This window comes from Ischnura elegans, chromosome 5 (genome assembly GCF_921293095.1).
Source record: "Ischnura elegans chromosome 5, ioIscEleg1.1, whole genome shotgun sequence".
NCBI lineage: Eukaryota > Metazoa > Arthropoda > Insecta > Odonata > Coenagrionidae > Ischnura > Ischnura elegans.
In genome coordinates, this window is record NC_060250.1 from 30,011,289 (window position 1) to 30,037,192 (window position 25,904).

A 25,904-nucleotide genomic window follows, 5' to 3' on the forward strand; every position below is an offset into this window, starting at 1 on the left:
ATTGTATTTTTTATTATGTTTGTATACATTCAATCAATTGTGTTTTTCCTGTAATTATGTTGTTGGGAAAACAATAAAAACCAATAAATAAATAATTATTGTAGCAGCTGCATACTTCGCCATCAAACTTTGCAGCACAAAAGAACACGTAGCATAAATTGCCCTCAATAGAGCTGAAAGTTTATACATTTTTGACATTACTTAAATGCATAATTGGGTTATAAAGGGTTAAGAGTGCACATTTATTACACTACCTAACAATTTGAACTTGCTGTGATTCGCAAGGTTAATAAAGTTTCAACTAATGATAATTTTGGCCCTTGTTATCCTCATCATCATAATCGATCAACGATTCAATAACTGGCATGACGCAACCACACAACCAACTCTGTTATCAGTAAAACTTTCATCATACTTTTTCTCTTTGTCATTCTTGATGACACTTTTCATTTAAAAAATTCGATTCATTAATTTACCCTTTTACCGTAAACTTGCCCTTAGATAATTGACTTCATGAGACCGACATATCTCATTAGATAGCTGGATAAGCTGCTCGCTAATGGGGTCAGACCTCTATTTTTTCCGATTTGCATAGCATTTTCTCACTTAATCAGTCGATCCATTATATCTTAATCACTCTCCAATAGCGCAACTTTTTTCCCTTTAAGAACACTAACATTGCGACAAAAAGTTCACAAAACACGGTACGTAAACACAACGAATGATAGCAAGATCTGAGAATCTGGAGCGGTTAAAAACGATACTAGCTATTTCATACTATTACGTGAATTTACCATGCTAGTACTGCTACTATTGGCAATAACAAGTCGCACATAATTTATCCCGTGAATCAGGCAAATAATAATGACACCGGTTGAGACCAAGCGCCGCAGCCTGTCTGTAAAAAGGAAATTTTATATTTCAATTTTATAAATTTCTTTATCACATATAAGACGAAGATGCTATTTTTAGCCTTTGTGGTCATTGCGATAACAAAGAGAAAATAATTATAGAAAAGCAAGAAAAATAAATAAAAGTTAGCGGTGATAAACAATTTTCCTCACATTTTTTTTCGCCACAACTTGGCAAAAGTTACTGAAAGCGGTTGACACACGCTGGGCGGAGGCTGCACGTGGATGTGGCTGGCAAATAGACAGGCGAGTCAGCGGATGTTGTTGCCATGAGAACGGAAGTCAAGGGGCGTTCCAGCTTTGAACTTGCTGGCACTGATCTCCGAAGCAAAATACTGAAGCGAGGAAAAAGTGCGGTAAAAAATACCTAGCTTCCACTGAACTTTGAACATATAGGATCTCTCATTCCTTTTCCTTTGGTCAACAAAAGAAGCATTGTGGCTTCAAGCAAATTTAAGAACAGGAATGTGTTACTATTTCACAGAATAAGCTGAGAATCAAACCATCTTTGATCATCAGACACCTATTGAAAAGGTACCTTTCAGAAGAAAAATCATTAAATGTATTTCGAGGGGTATAGAAGGAAAAACTGAGAAATATCACCATTACTTCGATTTGGATAGATGTGAAAACAACATGATCAAATTTACTTCATATTAATAAATTGCTAACTTAAACAATAAAAGAATTTCCCACCTTTATCTGGCAAGCCGTATCCATGAACGCAATCAAAATTTAGATACTCAGCACAAAGTAAAACTAAATGTTGTTATTTCATTTTTTCAGAATAAATTTTATCTCTAGACCGTCACAAAATACCTCTAAATAAATTCTAATTTCCAAACAAATTGAAATATTCGTGTTCACATTATCACCAAGTGGTGTAGTCGCTAAAAGGCTTAAGTTAAGGTATGAAATAATTAACGTTCTACGGTTGCACACCACTTGAATAAAATGATTTCCCAAGGCCTTACCCTATATTAGCCACATTCAGAAAATGGTTGAAAAGGAAGGAAACAGAAACAATAAATGTGAACACAATATCTGCCAACTCTTCCGTGATGGCTTACGCGGCAGACAAAGCACTGGGTTCATGAAATCAATCTTAGTGACTTAGACAAATTCCCATTCCTTTTCCAAGTGTGAGTGATGATCACTATCGAGGGAGAAATCAGATCAAATCTGTGTGTGTGCATGCATGAGACCCAGGAAGAAATATGGGACTAAGTTGCGATATGAGTGATTGAAATTTGAGTTTGATGGTATTTTGATTTTGTTTGTTTTTTTGTGTCCACATTACTGCAAGAGGAATTATCGCTAGCACGTGCATAAGCATGCATTACATCTACGAATAAATTCGTTCCCTGGGGTAAATATGCGAAATAAGTGTGTCAACCTGTATTTTTATTTCAACCATTTCATTCTTATTATATCTTTAGTACTACGACTGTATCATTGCCGAAGCATAAATCCTCGCAAAAACTTGTGTATAATTATGTACAAGATCTACGAAGAACTTCGTTCCTTAGAGGAAATCTGCGATACGGGGCAGTTGGTTTGTTTGTTTCCCTTATTTATTAATGTGTACTTCCTCACATGGGCGTATCCAGCGAGGGGCAGGAGGGGGCAGCCCCCCCCCCCCTAGAAGCAAAAATCGCAAAAGTCTTTAAGGAAAATCAGGACTGGATTGAAATGAAAGTTTTCAACAATTTTTCTCTAAACCCACGAAAAATGATATTAGAGTAAGACATGTGATTAAATTATTTTTTTCAAGCAAATAGCTTTCAAAAATAATAAAGCGCTGCCATAGTTTTCTTAAAATGTTGATTGCATTCACCTTTTCCTTGCTAAAATGGTACAACTTGAACAACAATGGCTTGCCCACTAGTTTTCATCCTGGGTACGCCGTTGCTTCCACACTGATTTATTTCTCTCCCTAGATTTTCAACCAATAGTATTCGTTTATCCAATCCCTCAATTTTCTAAGTAATGACTACGGCATTGGGAAGTTAATGTTATTCAATCTAGGTAGGCAACATTTCATACAAGTTAATACTTATAAAACTTTATTGAGCTAATGGTGGACACCAGTCAACCTTATCTCGCTGTTAACGACCTCCATGATGCCACAATCATATCCCTCTCTCTCCGTCATATCACCACACCACTTCGCTACCACTCCTCGTATCTTTCCCTGCTATTGTCAGTTAATGGTTTCTATAGGTTTGAGGTACACCTTTTCAACCCACAAATGGAGATGAAATCTCAAATATTGACACCTTTCTCGAAATTCCATCAAAGATGCAGTAAAAATTAATGTAACCAGATATTTTACATGACAATAGCGCCTTTACAAGGATTTGGATAGAAAAAAAACTCAAATATATTCCCTCATAATATAAATGATACCAATTATTTTGCTTAATAGAAGGTATATAATAAATGATACCAATTATTTTGCTTAATAGAAGGTATATATTAAATAATTGCTTCAGGAGCTTATTCCCTATATTTTAACACAGTTTCCAGAGTGTATTTCATAAAAAGCCATCGGTAGATGTTGCATTTATATGCATGAAAAAATTGACAAATAAAGAGGCTTTACTGTAGTCTTTATATAGAAAGTTAAATCAATCACAATATTTGGAACATCTCTTTGGATTTCGGGCTTGGAGATTTGATGGCCTGTACCTTATCTCCGTATCCAACCGCTTTCTTTCATTGGCTCCGAAATGTTACACTGATTCAACATATCCCCAATATATTAGAAGGAACAATTTTTTTTAATCAAACATATATTCCTCAAATACCGTTTTGGTTCATCTTCTAATTCCTCGCATTTAACAGTCATTCGTAGTGAACTTAATGTTTTCATAGTGAACTTAATTTTTTCTTTAAACATTCATAGTGAACATTCATAGTGAAGGGTGGCGGAACAGCAAGGAGTAACAACGGCAACAAAATGTACAACGTTTAACAAGGCAGAACGTAATTTATTCATACTAATGAAGAGATTAGCGTTTCGCGGAATGTAGGATCTTGTTCATACTCTCAAAAGATATTGGCAAATTTGGCAGTGGTCGTTCTTCTTGGATTGATCCTAGATTAGATGAAGAAGTAAAATTTTACACGGGGCATAAATTTTAAAGTACTTTTATTTCGCTATTTTTGTCTTATAGCTGAATTTGAAAAAAATTAACTGCCTGGTATACAATTTTGGGAGAGCGTAGTGGGTATAGCTTTTCTTATGAGCGTGCTTATTCTATCGTCCTGTGTTGCAAGGAGAAGTCCATGCTTGGTGACAAGTCACTAACACCTCTATAAATGCACGTGTTTCAGACTTTTCCAACGATCATGAAGTGCACATTCTGCATTTTGGAGAAGACTCAGCCCAACCAAACATCCTTGAGGTGGTTCGCAGGTTAGGGGCATGTCATAAGTAGCCACTCGTTGTCACTGGAATACCCAGTTTAATTTATTTAAGTGCTCAAACAAATATTTGAATACCTGCGTTATTACGTTAATTATTTCGATGAATACTCGGAAGAATACTACAAAAATCATTTTTCAGAGTCGTGCATCACCGGGTTCATTTATTTCTTGGATGAATCATTTAGTTTACAATAATGAATCAATTCCAAAGGATTCCTCAGTACCAGATACGAGGCGAGGGGCCCGAATCTTGCAAGGGTGATGGTGGCGTACAAAGGTTGCCGCCCCCGCTGCCTGAGATGGGCATCGACATCGGCAAAACGGCATCCTTCCGGAGGGTGGACCGCTTAGAGTGTAGTAGTGGTGAGAGTGAAATGGAAGGGTGAGGGGCAGACACGGAGGAGAGAAATGGGATGAGGCAGAAGCACGCCCTCTACCCACACTCTATGGAGACTAATGGATGGCCGGCACACCCGAGACGCCTTCCGAGGGATATTTTCTTTCCTTCCTGCGACCCCCCTTCGAGTTAAAGGGGGAGTTCCCAAAGGTCCAGAAAAAAAATGAAACGCCCTCAGCAGCGTCAAGGGTAGTTTGGCCAAGAAGCACTGTTAAATGAAGTGGAATGAACGTTGTAGGTAGTACCTAGATTGTTGACAAAAAAAATCTTTTAAGTCTTATGTTAGGATTCTTAAGAACAAGACTCAAATTAAGTAATATTAAATCCAGGTAATATTCTTAATGATACTTTACTTCAGCTCCACCGTAAAACCAAGAGGGAAGCACCTGCGAGAATCTCTAAAAATAGCGTTGAAAACTGATTGAATTGCTGAAATAACGTGAATGATTCGTTGCGGTGAAATATCCTCGATCTACTTGGTGCACCTAAATATGAATATAAAAAAACTATAAAATTAATAATTTAAAATATAAATATACTATAATCTTTGTTTAAAAACCAAGAGTTCAAACCTAATAATTTATAATTACAGCTAGTGAAATGATATATGAAATGATACATTTTTGTTTCTCCTTACAACATAAACTAATGCACCAAACATTATGTTTAGTCGGGTAATGGCATCTGGAATCGATCTAGAAAAATACGAATTCAATGAATCTAATTGATTCCATAGAATATGAGCGTGATATATTTACTGGTCTACGTGATTGTATATTTTATTCGCTAATTTCTTATATATTCCGAAGACAAAATATCGTTGATAATACTGTACACAATGAAACTCCTTCCATATCTGAAATGCTTGACTTTAATGTTCACTCCACGTCAATAAAACTGTAATTTTTCTATCGCAATTCATGAACTTAGACTTGAAGGTGACTCTTAAAAGGCTAGTTAAAATAAATCTTTAGTAGCGCCCTTAATGTTTTCATACACGTTCAGACAGCAAAAAATATAGGAACAAAACGTGTCGGATGAGATATGGCCGCTCTCTGACCTTCACGGTAGTTGACCACTATTCCGCAAACGTGTTTCTGGTTTCTGCAGCATAGAAGGTAAGGGTGAGAGGTGACCACAGTAATTCCCGCCATGCTAGAGTGACCCTTGAACCGATCACAGCCCCCTTCACGACGGACCTCGTCCTCTCATCTCCCCTTACTGTAATCAACTCAGCTACCGCGTCGAAGAGGAAAGAATGAAAATAGGAAAATAATCGAATGACGCTTCCCAAAGCTAAGGGCTAGAGGTTCAATGAGTTGGCTTCAGTAAAAGGATACGTGATAAAGGATGACCAAATCGCACAGTAAATATACAATGTAGTCACTTCGCCTAATTTTAATGGTAAAAGTTCCTCTTGTTTGAAATATTAATTCGATTAGAGGAAAAATAGACATTCAAAAGCGAGAAAAATGATCGCACCAGCCTAATTATTTGATAATCAGTATAAAAACTGTGGATCAAAATACTGTACTCAATAAAAAAAACAAAGCAACGTTATTAAGTTATTATGAAAACAGTTTACGACACAAAAAAGATAAAACATAAAGCTCGTAAATAAATACTGTAATGAATAAAAAACAAATAAACGCTATTAACTTACTATGTAAACCGTTTATTATATAAAAAAGATAAAACATAAGAATTTCAAAACTTTTTGTGCGTCAGTGGCTGACACATTCTCTCAGCTATACCAGCAAAATGTTTCATTCTAATTTCTAACCCACGTACGCAGTCATTGCGATGCAATGCAATGAAGCGACGATTTTCGGCTATCACTTTTGGCTTGGCATAGAGAAAGTATGGGAAATGAAAGGAGTAATATTGAAAGTTATAATGACGATATTAGAGAAGATCTAGTAAACATACGGTGACTTCAATGAGACGAGTTTTTAACTGCCTTAAAAGGACAAACCACTCCCACACGATCGGCTATATTTTGCCATTTTTAATGACATATTTCTCGCATGCCGCTAGGAAAGTTAAGGGAAAGTTAAGTTATAGAGAAATTCCATATCAAAATACTCGCATCTCAATTATAAAAAAATTATTCCGAAGAAAATATGAAGGAAATACGAAAGACCCACCGATGCAGGGAATTTTTTTGCTGCCTTCTCTTATTGGTACTCTCTAGACGAGTCGATCTGCAGTATTCTACAACACTTACTTATAATCAGGTGATGGGCACGGCGCGGGCGTTTACAGGTTGACAGCATTTAAATCTACTTATTTTCGACAATTCTCATTTATAACCGAGCTCAGCGGCTTTCAAATTTCTACTTCAATTTGATCCGTCTACTCCATTCAAGTATTTTTTCTTACGCAATTAGAATTGACTTAATTATCAGTGTCCGTTTTACGAGCCTGTCAATATTGCATTCGTGAGAGGACACTTGGAGTTTAAAAATGGTGAAAGTGCATCGATATCATCATAATAATGAAATACAAGATGGAAAATGCATTTTTACATGCAGGTAAATTAGAAGATAATTTGCGAATAAAGTGTGCTTTCAGGCTTCATTTCGTGTATATCTAACATTTTAATAAAACATGAAATTTTTAGCAAATTTCCACAGAACGTTTTTCATACCACGGGTTTCAAAATATATTTTGCACACGCATCATTTATAATACAAGACATATGTATCTATTGATAATAAAAGAAAGGGATAGGAACATATAATGGAAAAAGGACGAGGACAACGGTGCTGTGGTAGATGGAAAAATGCCAGAAATCAGAGGGTAAAGTGCGGCATGGCTGGGACACGAACCATCGTCATTTTTCTATTATATGTTCCTATCCCTTTCTTTTCTTACCTGTCAATTTATATGCATGTTTGCGCTTAATGCGCCGTGTGAATGAATGAAGTATTGATAATGAAATATATACAGTTACCGGCCGTGTGATAAAACTTTGGATGGATACATAACCCAATTTTTTCATTTAGCATTAATAAATCCCAAATGTATAATAATTTGAATGGTCTAAAATACGAAAATTGAATTGGAATTGAACAACTAGAATATAACCCACACTATGAAGATTTAGTGAAGCATTGGTCGTCATGGTAAGAGCACAATTTTACATCAAGAACTGGGTGGGCCTGGTGACTGGCGGCGGGAGCACTTCTCACGAGGCGATCCAATATTTGCACGGAAGTGGCGCGGTGGGTGCTGTAGCAAAGCGTCCGTCTGCACCCACCCCAAGATCCTCGGCCACTACTGTTGTTGATCTTGTCCCAGTACCTAATGTTTGGCTCCTTGGGCCGGAAAGAGCAGTTTTTCTTTCTTTTCGAGAGGCTTAGCTGCGGGGCTACCGCACCCTTGAGAGTTTACCTTTACCCACGCATAAGGGACCTTAGGATAACGCTGACGAAGGGTGTGAGGTGGGAAATGGACAGCAAAAGAGCCTCCAAGGAGGTAGGTCCACTCAATCTCCCATCCGCTATTCTTTTAAGTCACCATCATCATTAGTCAACAATCCTTAGATTGGTTTGATGCTGCTCTCCATTTCTCTCTTCTATCCGCTAGCCTTTTCACAGCGACGTAATTCCTCTCTTTTACATCCTTTGTAAACTGTCCAATGAAACTCATTCGAGTATCAGTGATACCTCTGATACAGTATTCAATCAGAAATTCATGGAAAACAGTGCTCAAGATTATTAAGACGTCACGAAAAAAACGACGAGATTGGCGACGGCTAATAGGAGACGACCCCACTCAAGGCCGGAAGATATATAAACTCGGAAAAAATCTTGACCCAGCACTCAACCCCCTGAGGACGATGGCAGATTTAGCCATCAAAACGTCGACTTAGATGGAACAGTTCACCAGGCGGCAATCCCGTGAAGCATTCACCCAAAAATAGAGAAGATACCAAACCCGTCGCTTTCGCCGCGCCCGCTCTTTTAGTTACACACAGGCCCGGACTGGCCCGCCGGCCCATCGGCCCGTGGGCCGGTGCGCCCTTAGACCAACGTGATCTAAGGGTGCGCCCTTAGAAAAATGCGTTCCTGCGCCCGCAAGGCGCAAGTACGTCTTTTCTAAAAGGTGCTCCAGTCATTTAAAAACCCAACACTTGTATCCAAAAGCAACTTATACTGATAATACAGTAACTAAGACGACAGCGACATGCTATGATTGCAATGACACGCTGCGCCATTGCTAAGGTTTGCGCGTTACAAGACAACGTTGACAGCTGTGGCGGAGCTGAATGCAGACATGGCGCCAAACGAGAGGCGATTGTTCTTCGAGTTTTTTCAGCGGCTATTAGGGATTGCTCGGTAGGGTGTTGCCTATTTTTTTTATATTTTCTCTGATTTTTAATTTCTACCTCTTAAAATATGCTCTGGGGTGCAGAATGGATATCCTAAAAATTTCAGCTCAATTGTTTAACATTTAGAGGTCGCTCAAAGAGCATAAATGCAATAACATTAAATTTTCCCGATTTTTTGAAGTAACATCATTTTCAGGGATAACGCACAATTTTGCAAATCTTAAGAAACAAAATTCGCTCCATTTTAACGTCCGCTCAACAGTTTTCCAGGAATACAATACTTTTCCGCGGGCTACAGCAGCGCGTTACACCCCTGACGGCGAGCTGGTCGCTCGCAGGCCGCATCACGGTCCACTGATAAGTCCTGCGCCCCTCACTGCCTCACGCCCCTCCCGCCTTTACAAGCGAAAGTCGGATTAAGAATGTAGGAGTCGAATACTATGTTGGTGTTTTTCATACCGGGTGTATGCTGTACTTTACCCTTTAAAATAACTACATCACTGTTCTTCGAGCCTAATTAATGATAAAAAAAAGAAATTTTCATGTTAAGAATCCAAAAAATATGATAGACTGAGAACCTAAGATATGAAAGTAGTTAATTTGCTCTATTTACGCTTATCGAATCAATTGAAAGTGCTTTAATATATTCGCAGTGGCGCCGACTCCATGGGGCTTGAGGGGGCCCGAGCCCCCTCAAAAATACGTTATGGGTGCGTAAAAAAATGTGAAAGGCTTCTCCATTTTCCTCGGAGTGTCCAGATGTCGAGATTCGTGTTATCATGGTTCTAATTTTGATCATATGAATCATATAAAATGCTTAAAAAACTTAAAAATCACTACTAATAAAATTTACCAGGATTAGATCCCAGGTTTGGGCCCCCCCAATATTTTTTGTAAGTCGGCACCTCTGTATATTCGCTAATCTCTACTCTTCAACGCAGGCGTGAACAATCTCAGTAGTGGCCCGGCCACCCACTGGCAGTTCCGGTGAGTTATGGAATCTTTAATGTTGTTTTTATTTCATCAATCGGCGATGAGATTAATAGAACCATTTAATGTCGTAATATGCTAAATAATATTTACTTACTTTATTCAACGAATGAGTAAATATTTCCTTTAGTAGACAGTAACCCCTGTTACCACAACATAGCAACAACAAGAACCGTTGCCGCTCCTCTCGCGCCAATGCCCAAGGCATCAAAGATCAGTGCAATTCGGGGTATAATTAGGATTTTCCTACCCATCTATCTTCCCTTCTATCTACTCGTCATATCTTCTCTTCCTCTCCACTCGACGCGCCAACTTCTCTGACTCCTCACTCTCTATGAATTGCTAGATAAGCATCTCATTATTTAGCAAGCCAAGGCGCGTTATAGCTGTCCTGGTAAACCAAGTCCACCCCAATCAGCCAGTTTACGATGCATTTCATAATGTGCATTTGTCTATGTCGTGGGAGATTAGTTTTTTCGTGCTATCAGAAACTGGAAACTAATAATTATAAGGAAGTTTTTCTGAAAGAAAAATATTTTGAAAACACTCAGTGCTAACTTAGTATCTTTTGAAGCGGATATCCTGGTCGCCTCATATTTTCAAGAGCAGTTTATCCACATCATTTTGAATAACTTCCAGATCACTTACCGCGTCAATATCAAACAACCGATCCAATTTTTCATTCAATTCCATGTCATTCGTTAGCTGTTGCATAGGTCGCCGCCAAAAATAATTATTTAATTATTACAGCTCACTGCACAGTGCCTCTATTTTACATATTCCACGTATTTCTTGGATTTGAATTCTCGACATAATACTCCTGAATGGAACCACGAATCTCATCGTTAGTCTCGTATTTTGCACACACTCCCTGTTTCAGGGTTAAGTGGTGGTGATAGAACACCTGCAGCACTTCGCGAATCAAAGGCAGCTTATTTTTCGCAAAACAATCGGCTATAGCTGCTTGGACACCGATTAGGAATATTTCAATATATTTGCGCGCGATAAACACTGTTTTTATCAACAGTGTCTCGACTCCGAAAATTTACTCTACGCCATTCAAAATCCAAGTGCGATTAGGCTAAAGGGGGCGTGAAACACGCAAACTCGGGTAAGAAAACATACACATAGTTGTCTCTAGACAACATTCTCCATGGTTCCATCTATTCTGCCTAATCTCAACGAAAGTCTCATGAATTTATTACAATGTAAAACAATACAGGCAACTCCTCCCTTCTTCCACCGACTCTCCTTAGGGAAGGCGCGAGGGGGGAGTAATGCAGTGAGGACTTATCACTTGACCGTGATGCGGCCTGCGAGTGACCAGCTCGCCGTCAGGGGTGTAACGCGCTGCTGTAGCCCGCGGAAAAGTATTGTATTCCTGGAAAACTGTTGAGCGGACGTTAAAATGGAGCGAATTTTGTTTCTTAAGATTTGCAAAATTGTGCGTTATCCCTGAAAATGATGTTACTTCAAAAAATCGGGAAAATTTAATGTTATTGCATTTATGCTCTTTGAGCGACCTCTAAATGTTAAACAATTGAGCTGAAATTTTTAGGATATCCATTCTGCACCCCAGAGCATATTTTAAGAGGTAGAAATCAAAAATCCGAGAAAAAATAAAAAAAATAGGCAACACCCTAGCTCGGCCTCCCGGGCGACAGAGGACCAGTACCAACCAGTACTACTCCGACCACTGCCACGAACAGTCCTCCATTGTGAATAGTCCACGCCGAGCGCCGAAAGCTGAAGTGCGGACGTGCCGCCGCAGCCAAGTTCGTGAGTCAAATAAGATATTTTAATAGAGATGTGCGAATAGTATCCGCGAATACTCGAATATCTCAAATACTAGAAATTTAATTAAATCCCATTCCAGCCGCCGGATGATATTTAAATGACCGCCTTTTTCGCATATTATATTTCAATAATTTATATCTTTTATGATATACGACCAGTATCGTTGAAAATGTTTGTGAACTTGCGTCGTATAATGCGCTGCTATATATTAATTTTTCGAGCGATTTGAATATATATTTATTATTCTATGTATCTCCTTCCTTGAACTATCGAATAAATTTTCAGTTTTGAAAGATTTAAATTTGGTTTCGAATAAGCCGCGAGACTTATAACATTCCATTCATTTTCTAAACACAATTACATGATTTATTTTAGTTATTTGGGGTTGAAATTTTCATAACAGTTTGGATACTTGCGATAGGTTTACCCGTTTCGCCTACTTGAAAATTTATCGCTTCGCCCATTTCTCTGACTTTATTGTCTTATTACCGTACCATTTCATATAGGTAATCACGTGCTAATGTTTCAAACGTGAATATGTGAATATTCAAATGATTTTATCTTACAATTAGAAAATCTGCTTTCTGCGACATGATTTGAAGCAATCCAAACATAAGCCCACTGTATTTTTTTCACACCAGTACACGCTGTCTCTTCATTTCCCATTTTAGGCACAAACTGCACACCTCCTTTGGGACTTTGATTTCTTCCCAGCTGCAGGAATTTTCCTTGAGAAATGCATTTCTGTGAGTCTTGGTACTAAATTGTGTAAGAATGACAGCCCTATCCAAACAGTCCTTATGAAGTTGGATATTTCAAAAATATTACCTCCACCAATTGCACGCGAAATGATAAGTGCCAATTTTTTATACGTGTTTTTCCTGTGAACAACGTATGAATTTAGGACTGCGGCATTCAATAGTTTCCTAAATAACTTCATACACCACTTTTAATGGCATTTTCTTTCCATTTGGTACGAATGCAATACCAGGTCCTTGAAATTCACCCCACCAATGAATTTATTTTAAGCTAACGCACAAACAGACTTCCGAGTCTCTTTTTTGCCTTTCAATACTATTCCCATTTCGAAGGATCCCCAATTATAAATAACAATACCACCCACAGGAAGTACACCCGATGAGAATTTCAACACACTGCCTGAAAGAAAACCGCCGAAGTAATAAGGGAAGCAGGACTTGATATCAACAACTGCATTCCAACTCATTTGATGAAGCTGCAAACATGAGTGGTCAATATAAGGGCGTTTCAGCCAGGCTGCAAGAGCAGATCCCACACCACATTCATACGTGGTGTTATTCCCATTCCCTAAACTTGGTTATGGTAGACACATCACAAGTTGTGACGGCTTCGATTTCGTTTTTTGGTTTACTGCAGCAAACTCAAGTTTTTGTAAGGGAATCTCACAAGAGACTATATATTTATTTGGAGCAACATCCAAGTTATAGGTTGGGTGCTATTGGTGCAACTAGATGGAGATCAAAGAGTGACACCACTTCCAAGATCTTTGGCTTTTTCCATAACTGGATGAAATTGGCGGAAGATGAAGGAAAAAAACCTAAAACTGTGTACATAGAGTTGATCATTTCTCTTTCTATCGTGGCAAATACCCAAGAATTTAGTTCCAAAACAAGAAATGAAGCAAACAGTCTTCTTCAAAAGTTTTTGTCGTTTGAAACAATCCTAACTGCTATGATGTTCTTGATTATTTTCAAATCAACAACGCCTTTGTCGGACTATCTTCAAACAAAAAATTTAGATTATGCACAGGCTTGGAATTTGATTTCATCAGCTCAAGACAGTCTTAAGAGAATAAGAGAAGAGTTTTCAGGCATTGTCCATGCTGCAAAAAACTTTGTCAAGTTCATGTCAAAAAGTCTGATTAATAAAATCGAAGAAAATCCAATTTTGGATCAATATTCCAACAACATCAGTATAGAGAGTGAATTGCCAGCCAGAAGACAGAAAAAACGGAAAAAAATGCCAGATGAAACAAGTGATGAGGTCGTAGAAACTCCATTCAGCAGTGAAGAGAGTTTTAAAGTTAATGTGTTTTATGTGGTTGTTGACCAAATTAACGCCAGAATGGAAGCAAGGTTTTCTGATCAAAATCGGGTTTATCTAGATCTTTCATGCTTTGATCATGTAAGATTCTCTGAGTTAAGAACAAATGGAATACCAGAACATGCATTGGAAAAAATATGCTCTGTTATCCCCAACATTTACAAAGTCAAGCTCCAGGAAGAACTGGAATCATTTATTGAGCAATGGCCAATCTTTAATATGAGTTCACAAGATCACTTTCAGAAGGACTCCAGTGTCATTGACGTGAATTTAAGTTCTAAATCAGAAGATGAAGATGAAGAAATAATTTGGTCTAAAAGCAACCACAAATGCCACTCCTGTATTAAATGTGCATACAAGATACTTTATCAGTACAATATGTACTCATTAATGTATCCGCAACTCCATAAGGCTTACAAGTTCCTTTTAACAAAACCGATGACCCAAGTGAGCAGCGAACGTGCATTTTCAAAGCGGAAGCTCATAAAATCGAGAATTCGTTCATCCATGAGCAATGAGAATTTGGAAGCTCTCCTCTTGATGCAGTCGGAACGAGAATTAGTCACAAAGATAAGCAATGAAAAAATTATAGATGAACTCTGTTTCCGAAGCAAGGAAATGAAGCGCCTACTTTCCTTCTGAAAATTAAAGTGGGCTCCAAAAAAGTGGCCTTCACAATAATTAGTTATAACTTCAGTTTTCAGAGGCTGTTTTGTATTTATACAAAGATATGTTTCATTATGTATTAGTTTTATCTCATAAAACAGTTGAATACGTCTCTTGTTTCATGTACGATTTGGATTGCATAAATGTATACATAAATAAAACCCATTTATAGCCTTAATTTTACTTACAAGTTTTATCTTTTCCATTATTCAAACATTGTAAATAGTGGCTGTAGTGTAATTTGTAATATTAATAATGAATATCTTTGAAAATATAAAATATTTAGAATATATCCATGTTAAGTAGAAGCCAATTATACATCATCATTTGGAGTATTCGCTTGTTAAATTAGCGTATCTTCTATCGCATACGCGTTGTAATAGTTAAATAACTTTTTTGAAACCATTGCAAAAAATACCCTATTTTTTCAAAATTTACTTTTTAAATTTAAAAGCGATATCCCACAGCCCTACCCTCGGACTGCGCCCTTTCTTAAGTTGAAGGCAGCGCCCTTTTAGAGGTCCCAGTCCGGCCCTGGTTACACACACAAACTCAGTACTCAAAGGGCTCTTACAACACGCTGTTTCAAGGCATGTGGGAAGCGTATCTAAAAAATATCATTTTCTATATTGATGGCGATATTTCTACTCCCTTAAAATAAAACGCCTTTTATCACTTCGCGACTGTTAATTAATGAATGATTTTAATGATCAAAATTCACTAACTCTTGGTTAACTATGTGGTATTCCATTATTTCCTGGATATAGACAGTTACTTATACCACTTATTTTCTTACTTGCTTACTTATTTTTCGGAAACCCTGTTATACCGATCATGTCATCCCAGCAAGTTCAAGACACCATTACTCTCACAAACTTATGGCTTTTCATTCCATGATTCATCGCCTGTTAAGCATACCACTTTCCAAAGAAGACTTTAAGAAAGAAATCATCACCATTAAACAAATTGCTTCTGCCAACGGTTATTCTCAAAATTTAATAGATAAACTGATTTTAAAAAAACAGAGAAGATTGGCTATCGACCAAATGTTTTCGGCGAACGAGGATAAAAAGAAGCAGTGGTGCACAGTGACGTACCTCGATGCACTTTCTCTGAAAATGGCTCATCATTTACCCAAGGACAAATTCCGCTTGGCTTTTAAACCTTATTCCACCTTAAGGAGACTGATCGTTAAATGCAAGGACCATATAGACCGATTGGATAGATGTGGAGTATATTCTTTGAAATGCAGCGATTGCAATGGTGTGTACGTGGGACAGGCAGGAAGAAGTTTTGATATTAGGAAAAAAGAACATTTAAGTGCTTACAAACATAATAAAAATGAAAAGAGTAATTTTGCTAAGCACTTAATATGTAACTGCCACAGAAGCGACTTTAAAATGAATATTTTAAATTTTTGCAATGACCGTCGAGGATTCTAGGGAACAGTTAGAAATTTTAAAAATTATTGAAAATCAAGATAGTACCCTTATAAATGAATACCTCTACCCATCCTTTTCACCTATTCTGGCGTCTGTTTTAAAATTCATCAAGTAACTAGGTAACAACAAGATTAACAACAAGATAAACAAATTATAATTAGCGCCTGATGATGATGATTACTCATTGAAACCCGGGTCGCGCTCTTATAAAATAAGTGGCATAAGTAACTGTCTATATCCAGGAGATTTTAATGATGCTTTAGGAAATCCATAACAGCAAAATACTTAAATACAGATTACATTCTTCTCGAAATACAATAACTATGAAATAAATAGCACATGTATAAGAGTAATTTAACGAAAAGGTTCAAACAAAACTAAATTCATCAACACAAAGATTCTTACATTTCAAAACAATGATGCTTCAGTTTTAAATATTCAAACAATTTCCTTTTAATGATTCCGGAGTGGAGAAGCAATTTATTGAGGGGGGTAATGGATTCCAAAACTTGGATGATATAATCGTGAAGGAATTAAATACTGGTTGGTACGGGACTACGGTATGTCGAGAAGGTTTAGGTCACGGGTTATTTTTTTACGGAAACACTAGTACTGAGAGTGAATAAGTAGTAGAAGTATCCAGACAATGGAGTATGAAAGAGAGAGAATATAAAAGACCCAAGGAAATGTTCTTTCGTAAGCCTAGAGGCAGCCAATTCAAGACAACAAAGGATCATCTCTCTTCTATCGCTGAAGGAAATATTCCTAACGTTTATAAACGTAGTTAGCGGTACATTCCGCAAATTGTTGAAGTCAATGGTGCGTATTAGACATCACTAATGTTAATTTACTAAGTGTCGGTTTGTTTTGTTCACTGTATACTGATCGGAATGGATGTGAATTAATCTGTTGTTAGATTCAGCACCTCCATTTTACCTGATAAGTAAATTTTTTAAATGGAGATGGCACCACGTGTTTAACTAGCCGCAACATAATTATCCGATTCCGATTTCGATCCGCTACTCCTCATGTTGAGAGATCGTAGACTCTCAATATTGCTCTTATAAAGCTACAAGTATTCTTAGATTCCGTCAATGCTAATTTCAGTAATTTGAAAGATGAAACTACGATAATTACTGAAACTTGAAAACGTAAAACATGACGACTTAAAACATAAAATCATGAAAATTCATACTCAACGCTTCGGCTGCCATATATGTCCATCTCACAAATGTCTAACTCTGTAAGCAAGTTACCATTGTGCTTCATTAATAAAATCAAGAGATAAAATGCAATAATTCCTGCTTAGCTTATATAAGGTACCTCATTTACCCGTGAAACTCGGATAAATTTGTCCATCAGCGACGCGTGTAGCGACTTCTGTAAACCCATTTAACTCGTCAACGCCCACGGGTGCCATACGGCACCGCAGTGCAGCGCCGAGCCTAAACTCTTGCAATGTAAATAATATGTTATTATTAGCGTACATTTCGGTTCAAGTACTTAGTAGAAGGTTTCTTCTCTTATTCATTTAGTTTGAATTGTGTTTTTGACCACATCGGATCGTCCTGTCCGTTTCACAGCAAAAGGTTTTTTTCCGAACCCATTTTTTATGGGTACTCGATCGAGGGAAGTGCTTTTGGTGTCGTTAATTATTATTTAAAGAATTATTTCGTAATGTTTTCATGAAATGTAAAGTACTAACTAATATTTAGTAAAGAATTAGCAGTATCAGGCTATTCAAAGTTGAGATATGTGAAGGTAAGCATCAGCGGTGCCGTTTGGCACCGCTAGGCGTTACCCGTATCAATCAATTCACCCTGTGGTCCTATTTCGCTTAACGTTATGAATTTTAGCTCTATATTTCATCACAAAGCAATTTTCTTAACAGAAATAGGTACTGAACGTTTTTCACAATGTTTATAAGCTATGTTTAAAGTTTATTTCCATATGAAATATTATTAAGCAATATTTAAATAATAAAAATATTGACTCGTAGATTTCCGCGGCGCTGATTTTCAGATATTTCCGTGGCTTCTGGGTTTCATCACATGGGATTAGTTAGTGGATTGATAATGCTTTGGGTTAATTTCAAGGTTATGGTTTGTTAACCTTTCGAAATAATTCGAATATTAACTTAGTATCATTTATTCCTTACACTTAGGCCCTTTATTGTGTCTCACTGTATCTTGGAATTATTTTCTTCATGCATAGAACTATACATTCAGTTTGCGTGAGAAGGATGCGGATGAAGTTTTAAATGCTTAATTCAAAAATGCTTCAAATACTGGGGTTTTTGGCTTCATTGCGGAAGAAGAAGTTGATCATGTCTTGATAATGTCCACCAAATATTTGCCGAGCCACTGGAGGCGAGAAATCAGGTTATGAAGACGGTGGCTTGGCTGACAACTTGGTCGTCAGCTCAGAGCAAAAGCAGAAATACTGTTTTTAAAAGCAAGAGAAAACGGAGATGAAGAATTTGATTAGCAAGTGGCCGTAATTTCTTACCAATCACGGCTAATTAGAGTGAACCTGTCGCCAGAACGTCAGGTAATGTGAAAAGGAAAAAAACAGTGAGAGAAAATAAATGGAGATGTATCTAACTGCATTTTTTAAGAAAAATGAATGAAATTTCTGTACTCAAATGGCATAAAAAATCAATTTATCGATGGCACAAAGTCTTTATTCTCTAGCGCTGACTATTCAGGACTCCGGGATAAAATTCTGTGAATAATTTTCAACTATTTTTTGATCAACAGGTGGTAAACTACTTAGTCGTGGCAATAATTACGCGATGTTCTGTAATTGCCGTTCACCTAACAATTCTTTCAAGACGTAAAAAAAGTTTTCTTGGGAATTATGGGAGTATGGTGAGATAGTACGGATCGCATGGATGTAAGGAATTTATATGAGGCAAGCCTATCTGGTTGAGCCACGTGTTGTGGTTCTTGAACGGTGCAGCTGGATACCTAATTGACTCAGAGGCCTGCCAGGGGAAAAAAGCATAATGGAAATACGAGAAGCGGTGCTAAAAATCAACATAAATGTTAGGCAATCTCAGAGAGAATGCACGGTACCTGCAGTACAATTTTTTTCGACAGCCTTTTCACAGGTTGGTAGCATATTTCTTGTTCATGTAAAATTATGTCAATATCTGAATATCACAAGAAGAAAAGACGCTTTCATTGTTTTTGTTCAAGGACTGATTCTCCTGATGGAGCAGACGAAGAAGATATATAATAGGGTTGTAATAATAGACAATGGGGTTGTAATGGATGCATCACCACGCTATGGTGTGCATCCTGTGACTAGCGTAGTAAATTACTCAAGTGGGGCCAAAATTTTCATTTCTGTGACGAGACCAATACAATTTGAGGAGTACAATGAGAAAATGAGTGGTACTGGCCTCATAGATCGAGGAATAAATCGCTACAGAGTGGACGTGCGCTGTGAGAAATGATAGTGGCCAATTTTTACGTGGATTTTGAGAGTCTGTGAACACAACCGTTGAATTTGGAGGAGTGGACATATCGTTACTAGAGGTATGGAGGCTTATTGTTCAAGCATACTTAGTAAAGTACGAAACTCGCTCACTTCAGGGACAACGGATGAGAAAAAATACCGGACACCTTGCAACAAATATTATGTGATTCGATGGCATAAACCATCTTGGTATTTCCACTCAATAGGGGAGTAGGAAAAAATGTGCTGGGGATTTTTGAGTGACTCAAACAAAAACGAATATAAGAAATGTAACGTTGGTCATTATGTTGAATGTTTCGCTACTTACGATTCATAGTGTAATGTATAACAAATAAATTAAAAAGAGGTTTTGCCATAGTTGAAGGCGTATGATTCTTTCCGAAATGCCTTTAGCAGCGAAGAGACCCCGCTAACGCCCAGCGCAGCGGTGCCATATGGCACCGGCGTGTTACTCTGGTTCTGCGTAATATTTCGGTATAAAAATTTAGGAGCATTCTTCATTAGTCATGATTATCACATTTTATAAAAATGAACGATGTATGATTCAAAAAAACTTTGGGCGCTGATGGGTTAAACGCGCGATGGCTGACAACAATTGAGGACGACTTGAGGATCCTCTTTTGTAATATTCGTGGTCTTGGCAATGGATGATGAGTATTAGAGCAGCCTACGTAACGTCCGCAAGGGTTTTAGAGAATGGAGAAAGAGTCATTTTCCTACCCCCACTACTGCTGGAATTTTTTACCACACTAAGCCACCTGGATCCGCCGCTGCTGTCGGGTATAAAAGACAATATTTGAGACCACCCATTGGTGGTTGTATTTCAAATTTAAATCGACTGCTAAATTATTTTCCAACAAAACTATAATGTCTAAAATAATATTGAATCATAAAAATTACATTTTCATAAAAACCACGTTTTGTTAAAAAGAAGAAAAAACTGCCTGCGGCCCCATCAATTATTAAAAATTTCAAATTTGATTAATAAGAAAGCAAAATAAGTTATAGAAGAACATTTCTGATAACAAAAACGTAAAACAAGGTGCGCATGTGAGATTATAAAATTAATAATTGCCGGTCAATATACATCAGATTTGTCTCCCAGCGAAAGCAAATGTAATCTTACATACGCACCACATTTTTCGTTTTTGATACCAGAAATGTACTTGTAAAACTTATTTTACTTTCTCATCAATTAAATTTGAAATTTTCAATGATTTAAGGGGCCGTAGGCAGTTACTTTCTTCTTCTTAACAAAACGTGGTTTTTATAAAAATGTAATTTCTATTCTTCAATACTATTTCTACGTTTTAAATCGCGGCATAAGTTTCTTTTAAACGCTGATAACGCTTTGAACTTCTCGTGTTTTCGAGCTGCCCTTTACCAATTGATGCACATGGTGTCTTTTACTGAGACGGAAAAGCTACGTATGTTGAATTTAGCGTATTGTGGTCTCCTCACTTGGTTTAAATTCCTAAATTATCCCACGCTCATTGGCTTGTTCAAGGAATACAAATGTGTGATTTAAAATAATTAATATTTATCAAAATTAGATAACAAAATTCTCATATTTTCCTCGTTAGCATAAATAAAATACTCTACACCGCCATCGTAATATATTTTAGTTTATCTTGTATATTTACGTTATCATTACCTCGTAATCCTTAACCTCACATGCACAAATAAATTTATGACTTGACTATGAAAATATCACTCAAATATCTATTCCATGGAAATGCAAAGGATACAGGCAGAGCCATTTCATGCATAAAAAAAAAGCAGCAGCGTTAACCAGGTATAAGTATCGGGAACGCAGGTAATGTTTAAGTTTACTAGAGAAAAACAGAATGATTTAATGATCGAATCAAAATAAAGTCATCTATAAAAATAAATAGAAAAGCGCACTACTTGAAATCTTTAATTATATAATCTTATCCTGTAAGAAAATACCTAACATTGTAGGAAATATGAAGGCCAAAAAATGTTTATTCCAAAATGATACCACACACAGACACCCATCATGATAAAAATCCACAATGACCTCAAAATCGAGTATAAAAACTCAATGCCATAAATATCATTGTCACTGCTAAGCATTTATAAATACTGTTGAGGGAAAGGAAAAGAAGGGTATCACTGATTCCGTACATGATATTGCTATTAAAATTACAATGCATTTCAAATTTTATCAACTCTTTAAAGGACATGTTATAATAAATGTAATAACACAGTAGTAACAATAAAATGACGGAAATGAAAAAAATAAATGGAAAAAAAAAACAAATTTAACGACAATACTTGATGAATTGGAATACATAAAGCATTCCAAGGTACAATACATATTTAGATATTGTAAAATCCAAATAAATTGTGACGAAATCATAAATATTATCCTTAAGCATATTTCAATCAAAATAACGAAAAAAATATACAAGGAAAACATTATAAACAGAAAAAATTCACTCGATCAAAGCATTGGACAAAATTCTGTCACTATACATTTTCCAGGTAAACAGAACATCTAGAATTTAGATGGTCAAACCCTAAAAATGCAAGCTGCAGAAATACATTACTATTTACAATATCTTATTGCAAAAAATTATATTATAATTTTGTACCTAACGCGCAAAACACAATGACTTAATACGCAAAAACAACATGGAATAATAGGTATGAATAAAAAGATACCTCTACCCTTCAGCAACAGACCATCCATCTCTCATCACCACTAGAACAGCTTTGTGACTCCGACTTCACGACAATAGAATGAGGACTAACGGAAAACCGAAAGCGGTGCACTGATTCTTCCTTATTGCTGTTGGAGGATGTGGAATTGCTACGGAATGTAGGGGGTGTTTTTTGGCACGAATAGCCCAAGACAGAGTCAAAAAAAGTTGAACTAATTTTGAATCACAGTGCATCACGAAGTCAGACGGGTGATTTTCGGTTTACACGTCATTGGGCTAGCAAGGCAGGGAGTTGGTGGCTAGGGGGAGGTAGCGAAAGAGCGTCGGCGAGAACGAGGGTGGGAACACAGATATATACAATTGTATATATCTGTGGGTGGGAAAAATGACACAGGGCGCCACCCACTAAAGTCTACACATTAATACTATTAATTCACTTTTAAGAGCGCGCTATCGCTTCATAAATTGGCTGTTTTGTGTTATATTACACGAACTTTACTATTTCTAAGTGTCTAGGATAATCTTTAGAACAAGATGACAAAAATTCATGCGTAAAATTACAACGAAAAGTTAATTTCATGTCCCTCGTTTTGAATTAATACACATCAAATTGCATTTTTTCTTTTCGTCATTTAGAAATTACGATTCTAAGGTTGGTTTCCATTACAGGTATTAATTTTCCCTGGTTTTACGTGGAAGTCGGCTTTTATGGCACGGAGGTATCGTTTAGATTGCAACAGGTTTTCGTTGCGAAGGGAAGGAGGCAATTTTTCATTGTTGCTCATAGTAAAAAATTTTGATGCGCTGAAACAGAGTAAGGGTTAGAACTGAATCTCAGAATATTCACAGCACTAAATTTTTGTCGTAGTGCGTCTCACCATCCGGATGTATTCGTGTCGGCGGGCTAACATTATGGAGTCAGACGAAGTCAAATATAATACGACGGTGGTTTGAAAAGTTCTCGGAATCACCACGATAGGTCAACGCTAGCGCAACGAGTTATTTTCATGATATCCAATTGCATTGTTGCATGTAAACATACGCAACGTCAGTGCTAGTGGACGAGAGCTGCGTCGGTGATGCGACTCTGTTGTTGCTCCCGCGTGGTGATTTTCGAAGATGGAAAAATCGAGATTCGGGCGGTGATTTATTACTTTGTAAAGGAAGGTGTGAAAGCAAAGGACATTCATGCCGATATCCAGAATACACTAGAGGACTCTGCTCCTTCATGTTCAACAGTTGGTAAGTGGGCAAATGAATTTAGCAAATGAGCTTAGACGATGATCCTCGCAGTGGTCGGCCAAAATGTGTCACTACTCCATAAATCATTGCGAAAGTGCACAAAATGGTCATGGAGGATCGCCCATTGAAAGTGCATGAAATTGCTCAAGCTTGGCATGTCATCTGAAAGGGTATATCACATTTTAACTGAATAATTAGAAATGAAAAAATTATCTGCAAGATGGGTGCCGCGACTCTTGACGGTAGATCAAAAACGTGTGAGAACGGACACATCGGAACAATGTTTGGTCCGTTTTAGGATAAACGAACAAGATTTTTTGCGCCCGTTTGTGACAACAGATGAAACTTGGGTGCACTACTATACCCCAGAGACCAAAAAACAAGCAAAGCAGTGGAAGCATGCTGATTCTCCGCCACCAAAGAAAGCAAAGACAATTATTTCGGCTGGAAAGGTCATGGTATCAGTGTTCTGGGTTGTGAAGGGGATTCTTTTTGTAGATTATCTCCCCCCTTAGGATCTCATTTTCGAGATGGTATCAAGGCATTGGAACATCGGTGGGCCAAATGCATTGGAAATATAAAAAAATTTCAGTGATGTAAATACTTTTTTAATATGCCATTCCGAGAAATTTTCAAACCACCCTCGTATATGGGAGTTGGGAAAAGTTTGAGCCAATTGTGGGCTACATGCACAACAAAAACTTGTGAAATTTGTATTTACCATGCTCGAAGTGATTTACTTTAGCCAATTAGCAACTCACATTTCATTATTCCTTCCTTGTTCAGGCCCAGTTTCCAATGGTCACCAAGAAGGAACTACTTCGGCTTGATGGCCAACCTGTCCTGTACCCCATGGAGAGGATACCGGAGCGGGGTTAAAAAAAGCCTGTTGAGCGAAGTGAATTTCGTGAAGCCTAGAACCTCACTTTCAAGACGTCCATTAAAAGCCAACCCGGAAAAAGCCAAGGGCTTTATATTGTCACTCTGCCAGTTCTTCGAATTTTTGTTTAACTTTATAATGCAACATTTTCTTTCCCAAAACTGTTTATAATAATTCACGAAATAGTTTAATTGCACGATTTGGGCAAAATTGACAGTGGTCCGATCAATCTGAAAATTGATTGCTCGGCATATCACGTGGTCCTCATTCGAAAAATGACATGTTTGAAAAATCAATTTGTCTTCCCGCATATCCCCCAAAATAAGAGACATTTAGGCAGTTGGCAACACTGTCACAGTTAGAATATTCAGTGTTTCGATAATTTTTCTTACGATTTCAGACTATTTTCGAGGGGGTTGATTCTGTGACTTTTTGTCGTATCTCTTCTCATTCACCCCAAAAAAAACCCAAAAAGTAGAAGCATTGGGGCAACATTGTCATACATAGGAAAGAGAAAATTTAGTGTTTCGACAATTTTTGCTAGGGTTTCAGACGACTTTATATGGGGTCGATTCCATGAATTTTGTCGTTTCTCGACTCGTTCACACGCTCGTCAGTGAGTGGATGGAAGTGAGTTTTATAGCATATGGATTACGAATAAGTTGACTTCTATGTACTCATAACAGCGCTGTGGACATTTTTTATAACTACTTAAAATGCGCACTTCTAGTCAATGGTCACATAAACCACACTTTTAAAGGACGGAAAGGGATCTCCTCTGCGTAGTCCCTTCGCTCCACCTCTGTGCAAATCACATAAGGGTGCCCTCTGCAGGGTGGGTGGGGCACTCAACGTTCTTGGGTTTACTTTTCACCTTCTCTCCCTCGGTCCATTCAGCTTGTTCCCAGAGGTCATAGTGGTGCGTTCTCTGTTGACGAAACGGACCGCCGGCAAACCTGTCCTCGCCAGAGACATTCCCCTAAAGGAAGTCAACCCAGTGAAAAGGAAGGAGTCTCGCACACTCTTCCGTTGACCATTCTCTTTTACCGTGAGAATTTCAAATGTGTCCCCGAGGAAATGGAACTGAGTGTGGAGATGTGAGGGGGGAAGGCCTTTAAGCAGGGTATACCGAGTAACGAAGCAATTTCAAATTTTCACGAAACCAAAAACAAAACTCTCCCCTTTCAACTCCTAACTCTAACCGGTTGACTTGAAACATTAGGCTTTCCAAACTCCTTTTTTACAGATTGAATTTAATTTGGATAATTTACGTAGTTCTCAATATCGATGTTGTCTTTGTTGTGAAATATGTAAATTGTAGCATAATTAAAGTTACCTACCCAAATGAAAATAGCTAACCAATCTCTACCGATAAACGAAACAATTTCTGTCTCAATGAAATTTTAAAAACACTCCTATTTCAACTCCTACATGTAACCGGTTGACTTGAAACATTTTTCCTCCCAAACTGCTTTTTACAAATTACACTTAAATTGGATTAATTATATAGGTTTCAATATCGATAGTTTCCCTCGTTGAAAAATGTCAACTGTAATAAA

General features: G+C 37.5%; 1 pseudogene; it reads left to right on the forward strand.

Moving 5' to 3' along the window:
* Positions 1-4,537: 4,537 nt before the first annotated feature.
* LOC124159658 overlaps positions 4,538-25,904 on the forward strand; it is an 87,437-nt pseudogene continuing 66,070 nt past the window's right edge.